We start from the raw sequence: 9,620 nt of genomic DNA on the forward strand, positions 1-9,620 counted from the left end.
TAAGCCTGATAAACAGCTTCAGTGAAGTAGCTGGATATAAAATTAACTCAAACAAATCAATGGCCTTTCTCTACACAAAGAATAAACAGGCTGAGAAAGAAATTAGGGAAACAACACCCTTCTCAATAGTCACAAATAATATAAAATATCTTGGCGTGACTCTAACTAAGGAAGTGAAAGATCTGTATAATAAAAACTTCAAGTCTCTGAAGAAAGAAATTATAGAAGATCTCAGAAGATGGAAAGATCTCCCATGCTCATGGATTGGCAGGATCAACATTGTAAAAATGGCTATCTTGCCAAAAGCAATCTACAGATTCAATGGAATCCCCATCAAAATTCCAACTCAATTCTTCAACGAATTAGAAAGTGCAATCTGCAAATTCATCTGGAATAACAAAAAACCTAGGATAGCAAAAACTCTTCTCAAGGATAAAAGAACCTCTGGTGGAATCACCATGCCGAACCTAAAGCTTTACTACAGAGCAATTGTGATAAAAACTGCATGGTACTGGTATAGTGACAGACAAGTAGACCAATGGAATAGAATTGAAGACCCAGAAATGAACCCACACACTTAAGGTCACTTGATCTTCAACAAGGGAGCTAAAACCATCCAGTGGAAGAAAGACAGCATTTTCCTCAAACGGTTCTGGCACAACTGGTTGTTAACATGTAGAAGAATGTGAATCGATCCATTCCTATCTCCTTGTACTAAGGTCAAGTCTAAGTGGATCAAGGAACTTCACATAAAACCAGAGACACTGAAACTTATAGAGGAGAAAGTGGGGAAAAGCCTTGAAGATATGGGCACAGGGGAAAAATCGAGAATTGACAAGTGGGACCTCATGAAACTGCAAAGCTTCTGCAAGGCTAAAGACACCATCAATAAGACAAAAAAACCACCAACAGATTGGGAAAGGATCTTCACCTATCCTAAATCAGATAAGGGACTAATATCCAATATATATAAAGAACTCAAGAAGGTTGGCTCCAGAAAGTCAAATAACCCCATTAAAAAATGGGACTCAGAAATGAACAAAGAATTCTCACCTGAGGAATACCGAATGGCAGAGAAGCACCTGAAAAAATGTTCAACATCCTTAATCATCAGGGAAATGCAAATCAAAACAACCCTGAGATTCCACCTCACACCAGTCAGAATGGCTAAGATCAAAAATTCAGGTGACAGCAGATGCTGGCGAGGATGTGGAGAAGGAGGAACACTCCTCCATTGTTGGTGGGATTGCAAGCTTGTACAGCCACTCTGGAAATCAGTCTGGCGGTTCCTCAGAAAATTGGACATAGTACTACCGGAGGATCCAGCAATACCTCTCCTGGGCATATATCCAGAAGATGTCCCAACCGGTAAAAAGGACACATGCTCCACTATGTTCATAGCAGCCGTATTTATAATAGCCAGAAGCTGGAAAGAACCCAGATGTCCCTCAACAGAGGAATGGATACAGAAATTATGGTACATTTACACAATGGAGTACTACTCAGCTATTAAAAAGAATGAATTTATGAAATTCCTAGCCAAATGGATGGACCTGGAGGGCATCATCTTGAGTGAAGTAACTCAATCACAAAAGAACTCACACAATATGTATTCACTGATAAGTGGATATTAGCCCAAAACTTAGGATACCCAAGATATAAGATACAATTTACTAAACACCTGAAACTCAAGAAGAATGAAGACCAAAGTGTGGACACTGTGCCCCTTCTTAGAATTGGGAACAACACACCCAGGGAAGGAGTTACAGAGACAAAGTTCGTAGCTGTGATGAAAGGATGGACCATTTAGAAACTGCTGTATCCAGGGATCCTTCCCATAAGCAGCTTCTAAACGATGACACCATTGCATACATTAGCAAGATTTTGCTGAAAGGACCCAAATATAGCTGTCTCTTGTGAGACGATGCCGGGGCCTAGCAAACACAGGAGTGGATGTTCACAGTCAGCTATTGGATATATCACAGGGCTTCCTATGCAGAAGCTAGAGAAACTACCCAAGGAGCTAAAGGGATCTGCAACCCTATTGTCGGAACAACATGATGTACTAACCAGAACCCTGGAGCTCTTGTCTCTAGCTGCATATGTATCGAAAGATGGCCTAGTAGGCCATCATTGGAAAGAGAGGCCCATTGGACTTGCAAACTTTATATGCCCCAACATAGGGGAATGCCAGGGCCAAAAGAATGTGAATGGGTGGGTAGGGAAGTGGGGGGCGCTATGGGGGACTTTTGGGATAGCATTGGAAATGTAACTGAGGAAAATATGTAATAAAAATATTAAAAATTAAAAAAAAAGATTTTATTAGATGCAGTAAATGCTTTTCATTTGCTTAAAGCTTCCTGTCCAGGTGTAACTATTGAGAGCTTGATATTTGACATACTATGGAGAAGAGATAGTGGGAAAAGAGGATCCAAGAAATGCAAGCAAACCCTTAGGAATCTTGGATTTATGAAAACAGTAATTCATATAAATAATAGAAGCAGCAGTCAATTAAGGAAACATTTACATACACTTAAAAAGAAAAAATAGTATGAATTCATAAATATCCATAATTGGATTTTTATATTATTACAATATTCACTTAAAATGCCATGGACCATATAGCTTTTAGATGATTTATAACGTTTAAAGGAATTAGTGTACCAATTTGTAGAAATTATTTAAACAGTTAATATTGTGTATTATAAAATAGAAGCTATTATTTTTTTAGATCTTTTCTTTATTTAAATTTCAAATGGTATCCCCTTTCCAACCCCCCCCCCCGATAATCCTCTATCTCATCCCCCCCTACCACTGTTCCCCAACCCATTCACTCCCATTCCTGGTCCTTGTACTCCCTTGTATTGGCGCATAGACCCTTGAGAGGAACAAGGGCCTCTCCTCCCATTGATGACTAACTAGGCCATCCTCTGCTACATGTATAGCTAGAGCCATAAGTCCCACTATTTTTTTTCTTTTTTTTTTGGGGGGGGGTATACCTACTTTACTGATGAACCATGACCCCAGCTTCAACAACTGAAAATTTAAATTAAGCAGTATTCATACACATATAATCTAACACTTCATTTTAGAATATATGCTATCTACTGCATTCCTTTTTTTTTAATTTTTAATATTTTTATTACATATTTTCCTCAATTACATTTCCAATGCTATCCCAAAAGTCCCCCATAGCGCCCCCCACTTCCCTACCCACCCATTCCCATTCTTTTGGCCCTGGCATTCCCCTATATTGGAGCATATAAAGTTTGCAAGTCCAATGGGCCTCTCTTTCCATTGATGGCCGACTAGGCCATCTTTCGATATCTATGTTCAAGCAGCCTTCTCTGGTTCTACCATATATTTCAGAAGGGTCATTCCACTGAGATCTTAGAGACCAGACATGGATATGGCTTTAGTTTACCTATTTGTCCTTCTGACCCTATTCCCGTCTTGCACTTGCTTTTGCCTGAGGTAAAGTTTTAGTTCTTAGAAGCTGAATATTTACTTCCTACAGAGGTCAATCTGGATGCTAAGATTTTGATGAAATCATTATTACATCTACTCTTCTGTCTACTAAAAGTTCAATTTCAATGGCATTTATTGCATTCTTGGATTTGGTCTGCTCATTTGTAGCATTGTGCCAAAATGTTTGTGTGATCTTCTCTCTGAATTTTTTGTCTTAGTTACTGGTGCTGTTTTGTCCTTCATTATCTGTAGAGCAATATTGCTTTTGTACAATAAGCATTACATCTTTTAATTACTCTGTGACTGAGTGTCTCCCATACTGACAGGGAATGATTGAATGAAATTTGATATCAGGGTCTGCATGAGCCCCCTTTCCTGATGGCAAAGGGTTACATTGCCTATGCATTTTTGATCTGTAATCATTACTCCAATGCCAGCCTTTGCCACACCTTCTGCATATTCAAGAAGGCAGGAGACTTCTCTTTGGATTAATTTTCAAAAAAAAAAAAATCCCAAAAACCATTGTTGCTAGGAATACCTTACCTACAATCCATGTCAAGTGACCTTGCTTACCACAATTAAAGCATCTGCCATTTTGATTTTTCTTAATACCTTTAGAAGTCACTTCTATCGAACTAGTAACATAAGCCTGAGATCCAATGATCCCAGATTGTAATATGGAGACAGAAAGCCACAGAGATGACAAGAAATACATTTACTTTTCCAATAAACACCTTAGAAATTCAACTGCTCTGTCACCTCTAGAGGTAAGTCTTGTTAAGGCATCTTCAGTTTAGGTACTGGTGTCCTGAAACTTTGAAAGATGTGATGTCAGACTTTACAGGATTCTGATCTGAGGCTGGGGTTCCAATGTCTGGAAAGAATTTGCTGAAGAGTCACTGATACTAATAGTATCAATAAATCAAAGGGAGGAATCAAAAATCAAAAACAACGAATTGATTTATCCTGAGGGATGAGCAGCATTGGAGCCAGGCATACAGGAGAGCTGGGGGCGGCTGAGCTGATTGAACCACTCTAGGTATCTTTGTGATCTCTAGACTATAGTTCTAAGAAATGAAGAACTGAAGAGATGAGAGATGTAGGAAGAGATTTACACTTCATTTTACATGAGGGCGGTAATGACAAACCCTAATCTTTGATATCTGTTGCATGTATGCTGCAGTCTCTCCCCTTTCAGGACTAATACAGTAAGCATGGCAGTTCCATGTCTGAATAGGACAAAAATCACCTGTGGAGGATGTACTCTATGAGGCATTGATAAGATGAATCCTGCCAATTAAAGTGTTAAATTAAGAAGCGTTTAGGATATTTCTAAACCACAACGTTAAGTGAAAAATGATTTCCAGTGAGGTTTTCCTGAGGGGGACGTACAAGATCACCAACCAAATTGGGAGGAGTCATCACAAGATCTGTGGGTGTAATCAGAATAACACACTGGAAAAAAGAAAGTCACCTTAAGAGGTTTGGGGTTTTGCTTTCTACCCACTATATAGAAGCTCTTCTACATGCCCTCCATTTTGTGAGCACTCAGACTGCTGATAACTTCTGGACAAAACACCTTCCTTAATCATGTTTATGGCAGGAATCAGTGTAAGACCAGCACAAGGGAAAGTAACAGATGTGCAGAGATTGACATTATGTCTTCATTTGTGGAAGAGTGACCCCAGTAATCAAAGTACACTAGTGATGGCCATTCTTCCTGTCTGGATACTCTGAACTTACATAACATGCAAAACTAAAGGGCATAGCTTTTAAATTTTTTTTCTTAAGATAAAGTAGTTAGATCCAGTTCAAATACAGGCCCATGGGGTAGAAAAACACGCACCTTTAATCTCAGTCTTGAGACAAGAATTCACACACCTTTAATCCAGAAATTGAGACTAGAAGAAACACCCTGAACTGGGTCACACCTTCTGATAGGGGCCTATATAAACACATGGAAGAAGGAAGATTTGTCTCTTGGCCTGCTTGCTCTCACCACACTAGCAAGCTCATTTCTTCAGTGACATTAGAAACTACTTCTTCAGGATTCTGGTATATACTGAAGAACACCTGAGACTTCAAACTTTGTGGACTAAGTAAGTACTGGCTTTAGCAGCTGTTATATTAGCTGGACCTCTGCCCGTACTCTTTGGTTGGTAGTCCAGTCTTGGGGAGAATCTAGCCAGTTGAAACTTTTGCTCAGAAAATGGGCCTGCAAACCCCCTCAACTCCTTCATTCTCTTCTCCAAATCCTTCATTGGGCACCACATTCCACCTTGCTACTTGGGCTCACTGAAATGGTTTGTCCTTTGAGTAGAGGAAGGCTACTGATTTGTTTGAGTTAATTTCATATCCACTCCTCTGAAGTTGTTTATCAGGTTTAGGAGTTCTCTGGTGGGATGTTTGGGATGGCTTAAGGATACTATCATATCAGCTGTAAATAGTGATATTTTTCTACTTCTTCCTTCTCAGTTTGTATCTTTTTGTTGTGTAATTGCTCTAGTTAGGATTTGAAGTAATATATTGAATATGTAGGGTGAGCGTCCCTGATTTTTGTGAGGTTTCTTCAAGTTTTTCTCCATTTAGTTTGATGTAGGCTACTGGTTTACTATATATTGCTTTTACTATGTTAAAGTATGGGCCTTGAATTCCTGATCTTTCCAAGACTTTCACCATGAAGGGGTACTGAATTTTGTCAAATGTATTCTCAGCATCTAATGAGATGATCATGTGGTTTTTATTCTTTGAGTTTGTTTATGTAGAGAATTATGTTGATGGATTTCCATATATTGAACCATCCCTGCATCCCTGGGATGAAGCCTACTTGATTGAGGTGGATGATAATTTTGATGTGTCTTTAGATTCGATGTGTGAGAATTTTATTGAGTATTTTTGCATCAATGCTCATGACGGAAATTGTTCTGAAGCTCTTTCTTTTCTTTTTTTTTTTTTTGTTTGTTTGTTTGTTTTTTAAGACAGGGTTTCTCTAGTAGCTCTGGCTGTCCTGGAACTCACTCTGTAGACCAGGCTGGCCTCTAACTCAGAAACCCTGTCTCTGCCTCCCAAGTGCTGGGATTAAAGGTGAGTGCCACCATGCCTGGCTTGAAGTTCTCTTTCTTTGATGTGTCTTTGTGTGGTTTCTGTATCAGCATAACTGTGGCTTCATGGACAGAATTGGGTAGTGTTCCTTCTGTTTCTATTTTGTGGATTAGTTTGAAGAGTATTGGTATTAGGTCTTCTTTGAATGTCTGATTGAATTCTTCACTAAACCAATCCGGTCCTGGGATTTTGGGGTTGGGAGAATTTTAATGACTGCTTCTATTTCTTTAGGGGTTATGGGACTGTTTAGATGATTTGCAGGAAGGGCAAATCACAATCAGAACCAGCGAGACCAACTAACATCACAGATAACCAGATGGCAAGAGAAATACAGCACAATTTAAATGAGAATGTTTAAAATATTTCAAACTCTTAGAAAAGTGGATCAAATAGCCAAAACTAGTTACCACAGTCCTAAGATTCAGTAAACACACAAAGTCACAGAATGGCAGAGACAAAGTGAGACACAAACACAGAGGGGGGAGACAGAGTACATGAGAGGGAGATTTAAAACTCACCATAGACTATATTATCTTGTATAAAAAAATATTGAAACCTAGAGAAAAAAATACATGTTTCCAACATAATACATGGGGCAATTTATGGGAAATTGAAACTAAAATCTAAAATATATCTATAATTGTATCTGATATGATGAAGGGAAAATAACATCTAGTTCTTCTTTACAGATCAACTTAATCCTCAAAACTACCTCCAGCAGAAATGTCAAGGGACATGGAAGCCACAGGGTGGGGATACACACAGATCAGAGTTGACAGCATCTGCCACAAGTGGACCATTAGCAACTTTTCATTTTGCATGGATGGAATTAGGGAAAAAATTACAAGCCCAAAATTCTCGTTGGAGGCCAGTGACAAAGTGGAATGGGGTTTGAGGGTACACCCAAACGGAATTGATGAAGAAAGCAAGGATTACCTGTCAGTTTACCTGGGGTTACTCCACTGTCAAAAGAGCCCAGTTTGGGCAAAGTATGAATTCTGGATCATAAATTCCCAAGGAAAGAATTATCAAAGTAGGTCCAGCACTAATGTCTTTAGCTTTCAGAAAAACCAATACAGGGGATTCAAAAAGTTTATCCTATGAGATTTCCTCTTCTCCAATCCACATAGTCTCCTCCCTGAAGACCAGCTTACCCTCTGCTGCAAGGTGAGCATAGTGGGAGACTTGTTTAACACACCTGGAGAGAACATAACACCTGCAATCCCGGATCCAAGACACATGATGGCAGATGACCTAGGTGAGCTGTGGGAGAATTCCCTCTTCACAGACTGCTGCCTGTTTGTAGCTGGCCAAGAATTCAGGGCTCACAAGGCCATCCTAGCAGCTCGCTCTCCAGTTTTCAGAGCCATGTTTGAACATGAAATGGAGGAGAGACTAACAAACCATGTTGACATCAATGACCTGGATCCCAAAGTCTTCAAGGAGATGATGGGCTTCATTTACACTGGGAAGGTGCCAAATCTCCAAAGTCACTCCATGGCCTGTGATCTGCTGGCAGCTGCTGACAGGTATGGTCTGGAGGGCTTGAAGGTCATATGTGAAGAGGCCCTCTTAAGGAACCTCTCTGTGGAAAATGCTGCACACACTCTCATCCTGGCTGACCTCCACAAAATACAGAAGCTGAAGACTGAGGCGCTATATTTCATTGCCTTTTATGCTTCTCTGGTCTCTAAGACCTCAGAGTGTAAGTCAATGATGGAGTCCCATCCCCACTAGGTGGCTGAAGCATTCCATAACCTGGCTCCTGCACAGTGTTTAGTGGAGCCCTCACTCAAACACCTAAAATGAGTTTGGGGATGGACAGCTATGACCAACATCTGCCTTCCAACAGCTATAACCAGTGTTGTTACCACCGACTTCTGGTTAGAGTGCAGTATTGCTGGAACATTTATAGTAAATCTAGGAAAAAGCACCATGGTGGCTCAGGATTTAAAACAGCTGTAATATGTTAAAATGGTGGGTGAGGGATGGAGTCTGGGCAGTCTACTTGACATCTACTCTGTTAATGGTCTAGTATGATTTTTGTCTGATGCCTTGAAAACTGGGAATTAATTTAGGTGCTGGCCCTAAGTACAGACAAACCCGAGTTTCTTCAGAGAAACCTGTCTGCATTGGACTATGTAGAACAGATAACTGGGGCCCAGAACAAAGGACAAATCAAACACGAATGTTAACTCTTTGGAGAAGGAACAGACAATGAAGAATTTTATTAATGATTCAGTTTATGGGAACTCAGCTGTAGAAACCGTTAAAGCTCACTCAGAGAACTCTGGTTAAGTTGTCAGCATGCAGGAGAGTTTTTCAGCCACCTCTAACTTGTGATCCAGAGGATCTGAGGCCCTGCTCATGTCTCCATTGATACAAAGAGCTCTGTAGACAAAATCTTAGCCAAATAGAATATAATATGAATAAAACTTTTGAAAACAGTTGGTGGATTCTAGAGATGTTTATGTTCAGAGAAGTCACATGTAGTTCAATAAGTCCTCCTCAGCTCTGGATGTTTATGCAGACCTCTCACTGTCCTACCAGTATTGGAAGCCCTCTAACTTTTTCTTGGCATTTAGTGTTGACAAATGAGAAATCTACCATCATGCTCTTAAGGCGACTGGAAAGAGTAGGCCAAAGTGGAGGGAGTCTAATCCTTCTGAGAGAGATGCATTTGTGTTTCTCACATGTAAAAATCTTTTATGTGTTTTGAAAACATTAGAAGGGATTGGTTCATTACAGGTTCACACTCCCTAGGCCACTAAATCTCAATCTTCCCAATGCTCTGACCCTTAATACAGTTCTGCATGTTGTTGTCAACCAGAAACATTTTGTGGCTACTTCATAAATGTAGTGATGCTACTGTTATGAGTTATATTGTAAATAGCTGATATACAGGATATGTGATATGTACCCCCTATGAATGGCTCATCAGACTGCCTAAGGGACGGGGACCCATAGTTTAAGAACAAACTGTAGCAATCCTTTCTGTGTGCCTACACCTCCTGTGAGTCCCACAAACAATTCAATTTAAAAGAAAAGAT

At 39.8% G+C, this 9,620-nt stretch overlaps 1 pseudogene; it reads left to right on the forward strand.

The window, feature by feature from the left end:
* Positions 1-7,293: 7,293 nt before the first annotated feature.
* Positions 7,294-8,307, forward strand: LOC147005554 (TD and POZ domain-containing protein 5-like; annotated as a pseudogene).
* The last annotated feature ends 1,313 nt before the right edge of the window (positions 8,308-9,620 follow it).

The sequence above is a fragment of the Mus caroli genome, unplaced genomic scaffold (assembly GCF_978045245.1).
Source record: "Mus caroli unplaced genomic scaffold, Mus_caroli_1 scaffold_3, whole genome shotgun sequence".
Lineage (NCBI taxonomy): Eukaryota > Metazoa > Chordata > Mammalia > Rodentia > Muridae > Mus > Mus caroli.